Source organism: Pleurodeles waltl, chromosome 6 (genome assembly GCF_031143425.1).
Source record: "Pleurodeles waltl isolate 20211129_DDA chromosome 6, aPleWal1.hap1.20221129, whole genome shotgun sequence".
Lineage (NCBI taxonomy): Eukaryota > Metazoa > Chordata > Amphibia > Caudata > Salamandridae > Pleurodeles > Pleurodeles waltl.
In genome coordinates this window covers 112,520,670-112,537,127 of record NC_090445.1, presented here as the reverse complement: position 1 = coordinate 112,537,127, position 16,458 = coordinate 112,520,670, and the positions used below count along the sequence as shown (strand labels likewise).

Sequence of the window (16,458 nt, the reverse complement as noted above, 5' to 3'; positions counted from 1 at the left end):
AATCTACTCGTTGCCACTTCATGTTGCACTGTTGTCTGGGCAACGTCTATGTACATGTAGTATGAAGGAACACATGGTAGCTGGGGGAATTTGCCCTGTGTCAGAAGTTGAACGATGTCTAGGCCACAAAGAATCCACCCGGTGTTACTCTGCAGCCCTGTGGTGTAAACAGTGCCTGGGGTACAGGAGAACCCACGCAGTATCGCTCTGCGCTCCTGGCTTACACAGTGTCTGTGATGTGGAGGACTCTGGTCAGTGGCACTGTGTTCTCCTGGGGGGGTCGGTTCTGTGCACACGCTGTGCAGGTGCACTCTGTATGCACAACAAGGAGGTTCAGAAGAATGTAACCAGAGTCACTCTGCACCCGTGGTACGGACATGGTCTGTGTACATGTATGTTTCTATCCAGCCTCACTCTGCACCCACGGTATGGACATGTTCTGTGTACATGTATGTTTCTATCCAGCCTCACTCTGCACCCACGGTATGGACAAGGTCTGTGTACATGTATGTTTCTATCCAGCCTCACTCTGCACCCGTGGTACGGACATGGTCTGTGTACATGTATGTTTCTATCCAGCCTCACTCTGCACCCACGGTATGGACATGTTCTGTGTACATGTATGTTTCTATCCAGCCTCACTCTGCACCCACGGTATGGACAAGGTCTGTGTACATGTATGTTTCTATCCAGCCTCACTCTGCACCCACGGTATGGACATGTTCTGTGTACATGTATGTTTCTATCCAGCCTCACTCTTCACCCACGGTATGGACATGTTCTGTGTACATGTATGTTTCTATCAAGCCTCACTCTGCACCCACGGCCTGGACAAGTTCGGTGCACAAGTAGTATGTATCTACCCAGTACGACTCTGCACTCGCGGCATGGACAGGTTCTGTGTACATGTATGTATCTACCCAGTACCACTCTGCAGCCACGGTACGGACAAGTTATGTTTATGTGTATGTTTCTACCCAGTGTCACTCTACATCCACGGTATGGACAAGTTATGTACACATGTATCTACCCAGAACATCTCTGATGTTACTTCAGGTTAGGAGGCACTACAGTGTTGGTTGTATTAAATATTATACCACTACTTCAGGTTAGGAGGCACTACAGTGTTGGTTGTATTAAATATTATACCACTGCCACACCTTTTTTAATTTTTTGAGACCAGAGTGGAGACTGGTCTAGTGGGTGAAGTACGCTGGGCCAGATGTTCAGTGATCCGCAAATTTGACAAGAATTACAACGTGTAAGCTAAACTCTTTACAAACCTCTGCTAACCCTAGGCAACCAAACGACTGTGCACACACAAGAGATGTATGAAAATGGTACTTAGATTAGGAAAGTGCTGCAATGCTGTTCAGATGGTAGAAGGTGCTATACAGATGCTGACAGCATGTACACTAGCCAATTGTAATTCAGTAAATTCAAGGTTTGGGGGCAATGAACTTGCACAACAAACTGTGGGTCTTCCACGTGCACAGGGCACAGTAGACCATGTGATAAATTTAACGTTTCAAGTTTTCGAGCAAAGACATTTTACTGCATTAAAAACATGACAAATAACTGTATAGTTGCAAGAATGGCTTAGTGAGTTAGAGGCTTGCTGACATATGCACCACCACAAGTTTGAATCATGGCCAGGCCAGCCCTCCCCTCCATCCTGCTAAGGTAAGGATTTATTTATTTATGGTGGTTTGTAGCACACAATCACATTGATATCACTTCCAAGATTCTGCCTACGAGGTAGCTGCTAAGCATATGGTTCAACAGCACAATGCTTTTCAATTGGGAGAGCACTGGCTGGTAATTTGTAACACTATAAAGACGCATTGGCAATGCCAATAGGTCTGGCTCTAAGGGAATGTTTTATAGTAATGTGAAGCAATACTATTGCTGTAAGGTTAAGAGGTCAGATGACATCTGCACAGTCAAGACAGAACTACAAATCTATGTAGATTAATGACTGCCCTCTTCTCCTCTGTGCTGCTGCCAGAGGAAAAAAAATCATCTGGTTATCTAAGACACTTAAATAGCATAACAATGTCATGTGTGTGCCCGGAAAGTTCAAGCTTTGGCAGGTGGATAAATAAAATGATCACAGCTGCATGGAGCGCAAGCACTTCTTTTTGGTGGAAGCGCTTAGCATCATCCCAATCAAAACATGTTCTCTTGGCTCCCAACATGTGGGGGGAGCCAAACCCCCTTTCTAGTGAAGCTCACATAAGTATCTGGCGGCAGCTGCACTGTCAAGCCAGGCCATAAAAAGTTAGGACATATCCTACTTTCATAGTGCACACAAGCAGTGTCAGAGATTGCTCTCCCAAACCCTGCACCATGTCAGCTCTGGCCTGGAAAAGTCAGCGTGGCAAGATAGGCAGGGCCCTAATTTTGCTCAGCAACAGTCCTGCTAACCCCCACTTTCTAGTCCGCTCAATAATTCACTGGTTCTGCTGAGAGGTTCCAGGATTAGATTACTGTAACTCCTTAAACAAACATTGGCAAAGGCAAAAGATCTGGCCTTGGCCAGTCTGTGATTTGTTTTTTTGTTGGAACTCTCCTAAAAGTAATACAAAGTAAAACTGTTGACATCTAAATGTGGTGTACATATGTTTGCAAAGAAAATAAGTAAATAAAAACATCTCAAATTAATATAGTAAATAAAAAAACATGAAATGATAGCAGAAGTGAAAGCAGGAACTAGCCTACCAGTTATGGCACTGAAGCGGGCTACTTTCTAGTTGTAGATGCACATGTGAAAGAGGAAGATGCCATCATTCACAGTGAAGACAGCCAATGGCTAAAGTGATGACCCATTGGCCTAGGCTCTAGGCCGACAGGCCAAAGCAAAATTTGAATGATACATGAACAGAAGAGAATGCCACTCTGTGTATATAAATGAATGTATTTTTATTATTTATTTCTTTTTAAAACACAAAGCTATTGAAATAGCTAAAGCTGTCTCTAGACCAGACCTAAAAAAGGAGTCTGTGGATCATTTGTATAAGAAGCACTGATGAAGAGAACAGCCATTAGCTTTTGGAACAGGGATGTCCAGGCAGACTAGAACCATATTGCAGGTTTATGATACCCACAAAAAATAAACTTACACACATCTCATCTAAACGGAAGTTACTTATGTAGCCAGTGGTAATCGTGAACTTCTGTCATGACTATGGCCTCCTGCACCTATCTTTGACACCTGTTTCAGAATCCTGCTGGACACCCTAAAAGGTGTGAAGGCCGGAGACATTCAATGGCCAGACTTAAGCCCCTGAATGACTTATTCTGAAAGGCTAGCCCTGGGAGCCATCTCTTCACTTTTAGCGTTAGTACTAGGTATGTACCACTGACGTACTGCATGACAGTAAGATTTAAAGAAATAAATATATAGGCACTGTGCTAATCCTTTGCTTAAAAACTTTACTAGAAAAACAGACTTTTGAAGCAAGCAGATTTAGTGTTACTAGTGTTGTAGGGTGCTCTATATAAGACTGTTCTCCACTTTAAACTCCCCAGAGATCTGTGCTTCTTTTTTTGCATAATTAATGTGGCACTCTAAGCCTAAAAGCATATTTTTTTGAGAGATATTATTTACTGGTGGTCAACAGTAGGTAGGTATAGTCAGGACCTAGTTTCAACAGAAAAAACGGTTTTGATTTGCTAATAACTTTGGCGCTGTTTGATGAATGTTCACAAAATTTTCAGAACTAGTTTGTCACTCACTGCAGCTGTTGTTTGGAGAGGTTTGAGGTGATTTTTCAAACAAGGGCTGGCAGAGAAAAACTGGGGGGTCCCAAAATGCATTTTCCTCATGCAATTTCACACAGGGATTTTAGATACAACAGCCTGAAGCGCTGAACGGAATTACACCAAATTTGGCAGAATGCTAGATCTTGGTCCAGAAAGAGTGCTCTTTGTAACCAAGTGTAAATCTTTTCAGTAGTTTTGAAGTTATTAAAGAAAAAGATTTATGTATATGTAGAGATGCGGATCCACTGCGGTGGATACATTGATCCACATGCCAACAGCACTGCCATGATTGGCTGCCACCACTTCAACCAGGAAGCGGTGACAGCCATCTTGGGACTTGGACTTGACCAACTGATAGATATATTTGAAGGGTGGGGAGCATTTGCTCCCCCTCTGTAGGCCAATTTTGGCCTCAGGGATCCAATCCCTTGGGGCCTGGCCTTCTATGTAATGGGGAGGGGGGTTGCATGCCCCCCTCACTAGGCCACATTCAGCCCCTGGGACCCCTCCTCCAGGGCCCAGCTATACATGGAATGGGGGATGGGTTAGCTGTGTGACCCCCCAAGCTATTAATGGCCCCGGGGACCACATCCACCAGGGGGCTGGCTCAGGCTATGTCCCGGGGAGACCACCCCCAGGACATAGTGTTTTTTCCTTCCCTCGCTTGTGCGGGCAAGGAAACCTGCGTTTGCTCTCACTTGGCATGAGCAGTTTAAAAACTCCTGACAAGCAGGAGCAAACACCAAGTCCACTACCAGCCGACGAGAACATGAAAAATGCTCCCGCCTGCTGGGAAGCAGGCTTTTTATCAGGGAAGCAGGCAGGGAAACAGATGAGAAGATTGCAGCTGCCCGCAGGAGCAGGAGCAATGCTAGCTCCTGCTGGAGACAGGGCGCTGGCTGGTTCCCAAGGGCTTTGGGGCTCCCCTCACAGTACTCAAACATAGCGTGGTGGGTGCCCTGGGTGGGCACTAGGACACCCACCCTTTGTTGGCCGGGCCACAGAGCATAGGGTCCCCAAGACCGAAATCGGCACAGGGAGGGGTGCTGCGTGGCCCTCTACCCATTACATATGGTGCAGGCACCTGCGGATGGGGTCCCTGGAGCTGCAATTGGCCTGAGAAGGGGGCTGCATACCCCCATGCCCCTAAAAAAAACATGTTGCAGGGCCCCGAGGAGGTAGCCCTGATGCCCCCCTCCCTCTAAAAAATGCACCAGGCCTCAGGGACCAAGCAACCCAGAAAGGGATGCCTGTGGGTTGGCTCCCTGTGGGGGGACTGGTCACAGGTCCTGGCTGCAGGCCAGGCCTTGTGGCTAAACCCCCTGCTCCTCACAGCCAAAGGCAATCACACGTGCCAGGGGTTGCCCGCAGGGCCTGGCTGCAATCCAGATTGTGTGGCCAACCCACCAGGGCGCACGGTCAAAGGCTGTACATGGCAGAGGTTGAATTAACGTATGGCAATTAAATATTACTTTAAAAAAAATAAATAAATAATTCACTGAAAACACCAAAGGTTACAGGGAAGTTTTAGTTAGGATATAGCATTGAAATATCGTAGAAATTCACTGAAAAAACAGAAGTTATGGGGATGTTATAGTTAGGAAATAAAAAAATTTTTAAAAAATGAAATTCACACAAAAAAAAAAAAAAGGTTATATTTATCTCAGTAAACCATTACTCAGGCCTTAAGGTAACTATAACTTATGCATTCACCATGCACTGCTAATTACTCCATACATATTACATCAGTCATGACCTCTTTTATGACATCATTGATAATATCACTGCATCATTTGCAATAAAATTATCAATGAGAAAACTGTGCATGGAGGGAGAGTGAGGTATAGTTACCTTAGGACACGAGATACAGTTTTCAGAGAACTATGACTGCTGAATTTCTAAGGTTTTATGTGCGTAAAATCTGTATATAATTGTAAGGACATTTTTTTTTTTTTTTTAGAAAAGTGGATTGATATTAAAAGAAACTGGTTCATTAAGTTCAAACTGTGATAAACTAGCAACTGCTCAGATTTAAGCAGAAATAAAACTTTAAATGATGTAATGGGGTGTGGGTAAGATATTATATCAGAATAAAGTGCACCTAAAGCATGTCCAACAGTTCTTAAGCAGCCAAAGACCATCGAGTCCAGTTAATGAACAAGACCGAGGAAATTCAGTAGTAACTTGAAGTATTTAGTCCACAAATACCAGTCAGCAGACACGTGTTCGTCTAGGATGACTTTCTCAAAGCTGTAAGAAAATTAGGTGGTAACAGCCAAATACTTGTACTAGAATTATTGTAAAAGGTGATACAATGACGTTTATGAAATGGATGAAAGCCTCATGCGCAGACACAGTAGCTGAAAGGCAAAGTAAGTCATTCCAAAAGGCAATTACAGACTGCACGGATGGAGAACCATGATAAGTCCGGATATGTGGCAGAAGCTTGACGGTGAAGGCGTTCTAGAAAAGTGGATTGATACTAAAATAAAGTGGTTCATTAAGTCCATCCTGGGATAAACTAGCAACTGCCCAGATTTAAGCAAAAGGTAATATTTTAAATGATGTTATGGGGTGTGATTAAGATATTAATTACATCATAATTATTTCTTTTGAGGCAGGTGTAAATGAAAAAAGATCAAAAATATATTCGTACGTCAACCACGTAAAGATGGGAACTGCAGGCCCCCGTCTTGCAGTTCTCTTCCTTTACTTTGGTGACAGAGTGGTCGGTGCATATGAACCTAGCAGTTCTCTTTCACTTGAGCACCAGACCTGGGATCCCTCCTGCAGCCAGTGACGCCAGGCATGCTGGAGAAGGCTGGGCTCAGAGTGCATTGTCCTGGGCTCGCCTTCCTCCCAGAAGGCCTCAGTTTTCACGCTGCACGTCAGCCCTGCGTTCCTATCTGATGACGCAAGCTCGCGCGCTGACGCTCTTCAGCGAACCCGCGACCGAAGTTCTCGGTTCGCGTCATTAGAGGTCTGCGTGCGGATTTATTCAGCGCGAGCCTTGCAATTGTTATAGGAGAAACGGGGATTATAATCAGGGTGCGGGAGGCGTCGGAGGGCGCACGCTTCATTTGGGGGGAGAACGACTGGATCCTTTGGAATCTGTAGTGAGGGTGGCGGGGTGCCATAGAACAGATAATGGGGGTGCTTAGTAAAGGCTATGAAGAGATGGGGAAGGCCCGCCAAGCAGTGCAGACGGGGTTGAGGGGTAACAGATACGGGAGAAAGATGGCAGGGCTCCATGCAGGGAGTGGTGGGTGTGACAGGTGCGTCTGTAGGGCCTGTCTGCAGTGTGGGCAGCTGCAACGAGTCTTGCTTTAAAAGAAGTTTTTCATACTGCTGTGCTTCACGGAATCCAAGTCCCTGCTTCAAAGATCAGGTCTGCAAGCTGCTGTGCATGTCAAAACCCACATTCATGTCTGAAGGCCCCAGTTTGCATGCTGTGTAAAGCCTACGTTCCTGCCTAAGAGCGCCAGTCTGCAGGCTGTTTATCTTCAGCAAAACCCAGCGCCCTGCCTGAGAGTACAAGTCTGCACGCTGTGTATCTACGGTCAAACCAGGACCCTGCCTGAGACTCACAGGTTTGCAGTCTGTGTAGTGTCCATAAACCCAGAGCCCTGCATAAGAGCACAGGTTTGCCTTTTGTGTAGTGCCCATAAACCCAGAGCCCTGCATGCAAGCACAGGTTTGCACATTGAATCTTCACTAAAACCAGGGCCCAGCCTGAGAGCACGCTACCGTCAGTAAGGCCAGGGCCCTGCCTCAGCACACGTTTGCACGTTGTGTATCTTCAGTAAAGCCAGGACCGTGCCCGAAAGCAGAGGTTGGTACGCTTTGCATCTTTAGTAAACCCAAGGCCCTGCCTGAGAGCACAGGTTGGCACGCTGTGTATATTTAGTAAAACCAGAGCCCTGCCTGAGAGCAGGTTTGAACTCTGTATCATCAGTAAAACCAAGGCCCTGCCTGAGAGCACAAGTTTGCAATCTGTGTGGCGTCCATAAACCCAGGGCCCTGCATGGGAGCACAGGCTTGCACGCTATGCACCTTTAGTTAACCTCTGGCCTTGCCCGATAGCACAGGTTTGCACGCTGTGTATCTTCAGTAAAGCCAGGGCCTGGCCTGAGAGCACAAGTTTGCACGCTGTGTATCTTTAGTAAACCCAAGGCCCTGCCGGTGAGCACAGGTTTCAGTCTGTGTAGCGTCCTTAATCCCAGGGCCCTGCATGAGAGCACAGGTTTGCATGCTTTGCACCTTTAGTTAACCTATGGCTCTGTCTGAGATCCCATCTTTGCGAGCTGCTGTGGTTCATTGCTCCCACTTTTCTGTTCCAGGACCCTAGTTTGCATGTTGTTGGATTTTACCAAACCCACGTTCCTACCCAAGAACACAGTTTGCATGATGTTGAGCTTGTCAGTAGGGTGTAGAGATGCACAGAGTACTTGAACGCTCCAATCTGCACACTTTGTGATCATTGGAACTAATGTTCCTATCATAAGAGTTCAGCTAGTGCTCAGTTGCGATCCGTAGAACCCCCTTTGCCACCAGAGAACTCTGCCTGCAGCTGAGGTTCAATAAATGCATGTTAGGTCCCAGTTTGCATGCTGTAGGGATCCACTGAACAAATGGCCCTGCCGGAAGGTACCGGTTTGCACGATGCTGATTTACAGATTTCATATTTTTGCCAGAAGCCAGAGTTTGCAGCTAAGGAGATTTAAAAAGGCGAGCTTTTTAAGAGCTGACTATTCATTGAGCCCAGTTGCACATCACTTTGATGAATGCACTCAGTCAAGGCTGAACTATCCTAACATCTACCTGGCATCCACAACAGTTCCACCTTCTACAACTGATCCAAACATGGATGCCCTAATAATGGCAGCCGGTCCACAGCTATCCCCGCTTTCTTGGCCTCGAAGTTTTTGCATTACTGCCATGTGCTCTCAGATTAGCCAATTTCTACCTTCTTGAACTCCTTAGAAGGGACACGGTCAGCTTCAGCAGTCAGGCTTTTAAAGTCACCGATCCCGAGTGCGCGCTTATCAATGTTGGGCTCTGGGCTTTTCCAATCACTGCCGCCAAATTTTGGAATGCCCTGCCTCTACCCTCTGTGCTGACAAAATCTGGGTCACTTATGGTCAATACTAAAAACTTGGTGTTTTAATTGTGTTTCATATTACCCCGGAGTATGAGGGGTACCCAGAGTAATGAGGGCTACGTACGTACCTACGTTTTCGTAAACAGCTAAAAACCTGTCTGTTCTCAGGTTGGGTGAAGTTTTGAAGTTACAGCTGCGGCTTGAAACCAGGGCAGACCTCCCGGCTCTTATTCTTGTCTGATTCTCTTCTGCTTCACTAGCGCTTCGATACCTTTTGGTCCTATGCGCTTTATACATGCTATAAAATAAATAAATACTTTACCCTTGTTACGGGTCTCTGGGCGCCAAGAAGCTCTCTATAAATAAACGTATCATAAGATAACATGCCCTTGAGCTCAGTATACCGACGGCCCTGTGCGAAGGCGCGGGTCTGCATGCTGTCGAGTCACCAAACCCATGATTTTGACTGAAGACCCGTGTGTCCATGCTGTTACACGTCATGTGAGCCACTTTACTGTTTTAAGGCCCAGTTTGCATATTGTGGAGGTTAACCGATCGGACATAGTTGCCAGAATTCTTCAGGTTCCACGCTACTGGCATTCAAACAACAAGTTCTTATCTGAAGACGTCTGTCTGTCTGCCTTAGAGCCTTAGCGTGTCCGTGTTCCTGCCCGAAGGCCCAGTTGGCATGCAGTTGAAATTCACAGCATCCATGCTTGTGTCTAAAGGTGCCAGTTTTTACTGTGGAGAAGCAACTAACCCATATCCAGCCGAAGAGGCAGTGCTCATGCTGGCGTGCGTCCCGGTACCCATATCCCTGCCTAAAAAGGCCCTACTGTGAATGTTGCTGAGAATCACCAAATCCATGTCCTTGACGGAGGGTCCCGGCGCTCATGCGGTTGTGCACCACGAAGACCACATTTCTGTCTGCATCTCTGGTGTGCATGCTGTCAAGCTTGAGCTACACCTTATCCAGGTTCATGCCGGAAGGCTCTAGGGATGCATGCAGTGAAGCATTCCTGCCTCGAGTCTGCATGCTACTGACCATCACCACATCACCGTACTGGCCGATGCTCCTCCCTGAAGGCACCAGCATGTATTAGAGCCTTCCTGCCTCGAGGGTCGAGTCTGCAAGCTACTGACCATCACCATACTAGCCGATGCTGCTTCCTGAAGGCACCATCATGCATTGGAGACTCCCTTATTACAAGGCTCCAGTTCACGTGGTTTTGACCTTCACCATACTGTCCTGACTGATGTTCCTTCTTGAATGCCACAGATTGCATGATGTTGAGACATTCCCCAAACGTTGTTTCTGTCTGATGGCTCTAAGTTGAATGGTTTTGGCACTCGCCATACAGGCTGATGGTCCTTCTTTAAGACACCAGCACACGTGCGTTGGAGCCTTCCACTTCAAGGCTGCTGTTTGCTTGGTTTTTATCTTCACCATGTTGGCCGATGTTCCTTCCTGAAGGCACCAGCATGCGTTGGAGCCTTCCTTCCTCAAGGCTTTAGTTTACTTGGTTTTAACCTTCACCATACTGCACTCTCCAATGTTCCTTCCTGACGGCACCATCATGCGTTGGAGCCTTCCTTCCTCAAGGCTTTAGTTTACTTGGTTTTAACCTTCACCATACTGCACTCTCCGATGTTCCTTCCTGACGGCACCATCATGCGTTGGAGCCTTCCTTCCTCAAGGCTTTAGTTTACTTGGTTTTAACCTTCACCATCCTGTACTGGCCGATGTTCCTTCGTGAAAGCACCACTGTGCCTGGCTGGTACCTTCCTACCTCAAGGCTGCGGTTTGTTGGATTTTGACTTTCACCATACTGTACTGACTGATGCTCCTTCTTGAATGTCACAGATTGCCTGACGTTCACATTCCCCAAACATTCTTTTCTGTCTGATGGCTCCAGGTTGATCACAGTTGTGATTCACTGAGCCACGTTTGCCCATTAAGGCCTCAGTGAGCATTCTGTGGAGTTTCACAGCAGCCACATTCTTGCTTTACTGTCCCAATCTGCCTGCTGTTGACATTTACTGCACCTGAGCTGCTTCTTGAGCGCCAGTTTCCACTGTTGAGTTTCACAGAACCAATGTTTTTGTTTCAAGACAGTGTCCGCCCTGTTGCAACTCATCGAGCCCATATTCCAGGCGAAGGCTCCAGTGTGCATGCTGCTTTACTTTGCCATACCGACTTTCCTGGCCAAAGGACCCCTTCTGCGTAATAAAGCGATTCACCAACCTATACTAACGCTTCACTTTGGAGACAGTTGCAAGTCGCCACATCCACATTCCTGTTAGGTGGCCCCAGTTTGCTGCTGTGATTCACTGAATTCTTGCTCCACCCGACTGCCCCAGATTGTACATTGTTGAGACTCGGCCATTTTAACAGCACAGTGTGCATCCTGTTGCCATTCAGTGAAGACTGGCACCTCACTGATGGCTCCAGTTTACATGCTGTTTAGTGTCACAGAACCTACGGTCCTTAAGAGCCCAGCCAGCATGCTGTCGTGGTTCCAGGAACCCCTGCTCCTGACAGGTGGCCCCAGTTTAAGCACTGTCGAGACTGACCCAACTCACATTCCTGCCTCAAGATCAGACTTTGCAGGCTTGATGCCATTCACTGAAGACTTGCAGCAGTTCTCAGTTTGCATACTTTCACCAAACCCATGGTCCCCAAGTGCCAAGTTTGCACGCTTTTGCTCCCAGCCTTGCGGATGCCTAATTCAGGAGTACGTTCATTTTTTTTAGGTTATTCCCCTTTCTCTCACACACACACTTCAGCTGTAAAACATGTAGTGATACATACAAAACTGAGTTAAATAGGACCCTGTAGTTTCTAAAATAGGCCCGTCCAGGCCTTGATTTGTTGGCCAGAGGCTGTACAGTGAAGATGTGGTGGGTGATTAGAAAAGGTTCTATTTGGCTCTTGTACAAAGGCTTGTTCATCAGAAAATGCAGACTTCTTTGGTTTATTGGCCCGTCAAGGTTTACAGAGTACCCCCCCCAAAAAAAAAGACCCACTTTCCCCTTTAAACCCGCTTTGTATATAAAGCACTGAATGCACCATAGTTTTGGCTTCTTGGCACTTAAGAGAAGTAGACTGGCGGAGACTGCTAGGCTGTCTACCAGGTTTAATCTGTTGAGGGTGGAATATTTATTGCCCCCTTAAAATGCAAGTTACTGTCAATAATTCTGAGTTGAGGGTGGCTGGTGTCTTCTAAAAGCAATGTGCTCGTGGGGGTAAAAGCTTGGCCGCAGGTCCGCCTGTTCTTAACGAATTGTCTGACCTCGGTAACCACAGGCGTCATGTAGTGCCAAGAGGTGAGGGGGGCTGTTAGACCAGTGTTTAGGAAGGGCTCGTGGCTATCCGGCGCTCTTGAAAGCTGGACCTCTGACATAGGGCAGGCTCTCTGGGCCCCTCCTCCCCCTACAGATTACACCTCTCAGATGCCCCAACCTCCCCCCCCCCCACCCCACACACACAAAACCAGGCGCTCGAGCCCCTCCTTACCTGAAGCTTGCCTGCTCCTGATTTTCCACCACGTCGGTGACTCCAGCCCCAGCAGGGAGGAGGGCTCCGGTTCTCCCCGGTCCTGGGGTCTCAGCTCCCGGCTGCTCCCCCGTCGTGAGGCCGCTGTTGGTCCGTGTCCTCCCCAGCTCCACGTACCGCTTAAGACCCCTGCCCCTTCTCCCCCTTCGCGCTGCCACCTCGTTATACCTGGCGCACCCTATATCTGAGCTAGCACCCCGTAACCGCCGGCCCCGAAGAGCATCTGGCCAGTATATCAGTCCCCTTCCCCTCTGGTCACCTAGCCCCCCGCCTTTTCTCTCCCCTCCCCCAGCTTCTGAGATCCGAGACCCCCGATCTCCCCGTGTCTGGTACCCTGACTCAGCTCCCCTCGGTCGCCTTGCTCCCCCTGGCTCTGGGCCGGACTCCCCCGTTCCCCTGGGCCCAGCTCCCCCGGCTCTGCTCCTCTCCCCGCCTCCTTCTTGTTTCCCTCGCTGGCTGCACTCAGTTTTGCAGCCACAAAATGGCCTTTCTCAGCCAGACAGCCCCCGCCCCCCGAGCATGTGACCGGAGGGGCGGGTACAGGGGGCTGGGGGAAGGGAGCAGACAGTCAGAAATAGGGGAAAATCAAAAATAATGAAAAAAACAAAGGAGAGGGAAAAAAGAGGAAAGGGGTAAGCGCATAGGACGAAGCAAAGGGACAGAACAAAATAATGAGATTCAGTGGAAACAAACACACCCCAAGGAAAATGAAAGGTGCAGGAAAGAGAAAAAAGAAACACCGAACAGAGAAACAGCACGGAAAATAAAAAAACACTATAAATGGAAGACTGTTTAAAGGATGGAAGGGGGGATAAACGCCACATAAAGAACACGTGTAAGACTGCGAGAATGCGGAAATCAGAACAAAGAGTCGGGGAGAAGGGATAAAAACGGGGACGTGTTGGAGGGTCAGAGACAAGAGGAGTGTGCGAAGAGATGGGAAGAAGAAAAGGAAAACAAAGTACTGATTCTGAAGAGACTGCTTTCGGAAATGTGCAGGCAACATATAGATGAGAAAAAAACCAGAAGGGTAAAATAGGGAGGAGACGAAGAAATGAGGGGTGCAGGCAGGAGTAGAGGGAAATAAGAAGCCCTCCTCCCAATCCCGACACACACTTAAATCAAAATCCGTAAATTATGGCTACACAACAGTGAATGCACATCACTCCCCTACGCCCACGCAGGGTTTGGGAGGAGAAAGGAGCCCCGGCGAACCCCCACTCATGCACTGGGGGCAGTCACAGCTTCCACAGACACGAAATCCCGGCACCCCGACAAAAACACTCATAAATTCCTGACTCGTCCGCCCCCACCCGTAAAACCAGCAACATAATTCGTACACCCGTCTATGCTCCGTTCCAACTCCCCGTTGTCTCTTGTGCCCTCCCTAAAATACACCCGAATCCCCAAAATAAAGCCCCCCCCCCCCCCCATTGAAATAGGCTAATGCGTGATGGGGGCGAAAAGAAAGCAGACCTAGCACAGAATCCTCCCTGCCCTTGGGGGAGGTTTTTTCGTGCACCCCTAAAATTATTCCCATAAATGAATGCTTAAATGAACGCTCAAGCAGTGCTCAGAGGCCACCTGTACTTTATAAACAAAATGAATAAACAAAACGCATAACTACCTCCAAGCGCCTCCCTTAACCGCTTTTTTTTTACTGCATCTGAGAGAGGGAGAGGGGGTAGAGGGCTTTCCTGCACCCCCTCTCAAAATTCACCCATACAATAACAAGTTCACAAAATGAAGGTTGTGGGCGCCGGTCACTTCCCTGCACCCTAAAAGGGCTCCCGGTGACTCGCAAACAAAAGGACTCCAATGCATGGGGTTCCCTTTGCTTAGTGCTGGCACCCCGAAAAATGCACCAATAAACTTACTCAGAGAGAGAGTGGACTACCTGCCCCCTCTCATTAGCGCAAGCACCCCGAAAATGCACCCATAAACTCACTCAGAGAGAGTGGACCACCCGCCCCCTTTTCTTAGCGCTTGCACTCCGAAAATGCACCCATAAACTCATTCAGAGAGAGCGGACCACACGCCCCCTTTCCTTAGTGGTGACACCCCGAAAATGCACCCATAAACTTACCCAGAGAGCAGACCACCCGCCCCGCACCCCAGCAACAAGCAAGTGTCTCAATAAATTTGCACCACCCCCCTGTTTCAAAGAACTACCTACCTACCCTTCATCTGCAAATGGTGGTTCGGGGGTTGGGGGCTTTGCCAGGAATTCCCTAAAATATACCCCATAATGCTTACAACTGCTAGAACGAAAAAAACGTTACCAATAGTAATGAGGCGGGGTTATTCAGCGCCTGACACTACACACACAGCAGTCCCAGGGCTGACGGAAAGTTCCTTATACCTCATGACTGCTGTCTCTGTATATTCCGTCTCACCGAAAGAAGGTGTTATTTTGTACTTCCAGTTCCCCCGCAAATTGCTTTATTAACTGTCATTTGTTCCATGACTAGTTGACGCTCCCTCCACGCAGCAGCATAAAGCGCTTCGAGGCCGCGATAGGGAGCGCCTTTCTAACTCTCCACAAAGCAGTATAAACCGCTTCTTGGGTGAAATTGTGTGCCTTTCTATTACACGCCTCAAACCTATGTCGAGTTTTTACTATCATTTATGTGGCTAAATTCTCTTCACATAGGTGCATAAACCGCTTCATGAGTGATATGGATTGTTCTATGATTTATAAGGCTAAACTCTTCCAAAAGAAAAGTACAAACCGCTTCATGACCGCAGTATGGAGTGCCTTTATACTATCTGCCCCAACCTCTGTCGGAATTTTACTATGAATGATGCGGTAAGCACTCTCTTCAGAGCAGCATAAACCGCTGTTTGGTCGTGATATGGAGTGCATTTTTAATGTGTGCCTCCAGCATGTATCCGGATTTTACTATGATTTATGTGGGTAAACGCTCTCCTCAAAGCAGTATAACCCGCTTCATGGCCGCGATATAGAGCGCTTTTCTTTTCAATGTCTCCAGTCTGTTTCGCGATTTTCCTGTGATTTATATAGGGGAGTTTTCTCTAGAAAGCAGTATAAACCGCTTCATAGCCCCCACCTCCTGCGGGATTTCACTATGATTTAGGTGATTTAACTTTTTCAACAAAGTTGTATAGACCGCTTTATGGTCTTGATATGTTGTGTCTGTTATCTGCCCCCAGTCTCTGTTGGGATTTTACTATGATTTATATGGGCAAACTTATTCCACAAAGCAGGATAAGCCCCTCATGACCACGATATGGAGTGTATATCTAGTATCTGCCCCAAACTCTGTCGGGATTATACTATGATGTATGGCGCGGTGGTTAAACGTTCCCATCAAAGAAGTATAAACCGCTCCAGTCGTGATACAGAAGAGCCTTTTTATTATCTACCCCCAACCTCTGTCGGGATGTTACTATGATTTATGTGGGCAACCTTGCTCTACAGAGCAGTATAAACCGCTTCATTGCCGCGATATGGAGTGTCTTTTTACCATCTGCCCCTCACCCCCCCCCCCCCCCAAGTCTCTGTTGGGATTTTACTATGATTTATGTGGGCAAACTTTCTCCACAAAGCAGTACAAACCGCTTCACGCCTATGATATGGACATCCTTTCTATAATCTGCCCCCCAAACTCTGACGGGATTTTACTATGATTTATGTGAGTAAACTCTGTCAAAGGAACTGAATAAACCGCTTCATGGAGTGTCTTTCTGTTATCTGCCCCGATCCACTGTCGGGATTATACTATGATTTGTGCCGCGAGTTGGTAAACTCTCTGCACAGAGTACTATACACCGCTTCGAGCGTGATATGACGTGGTTCTCTATGGTGTATCGTCCGCATGTGATAATTTTATTTAATTTATTCCGCAGGTGGGAAGCTCTTTAAACTCTCAATAAGTAAACCGCTTTAAAACGGCCGATGTGAAGGGAGTGTCCGTTCTAGCCCACCGCCTATACAAGTCGTTGTTTTACATTGTGATGGACGTCGTTCTCTACCGGACCAACATAAATTACTTCAGCACTAAGATATAGACCG

The 16,458-nt window shown here is 47.4% G+C and overlaps 1 protein-coding gene across 1 annotated transcript in view; it reads right to left on the bottom strand.

Moving 5' to 3' along the window:
• Positions 1 to 12,903, bottom strand: part of PCGF2 (polycomb group ring finger 2) — a 112,821-nt gene extending 99,918 nt beyond the window's left edge. The window contains exon 1 of the mRNA XM_069237481.1: positions 12,384 to 12,903. The gene's annotated coding sequence lies outside the window, so the exon portion shown is untranslated. The remainder of the gene's footprint in view (positions 1 to 12,383) is intronic.
• Positions 12,904 to 16,458: the final 3,555 nt, after the last annotated feature.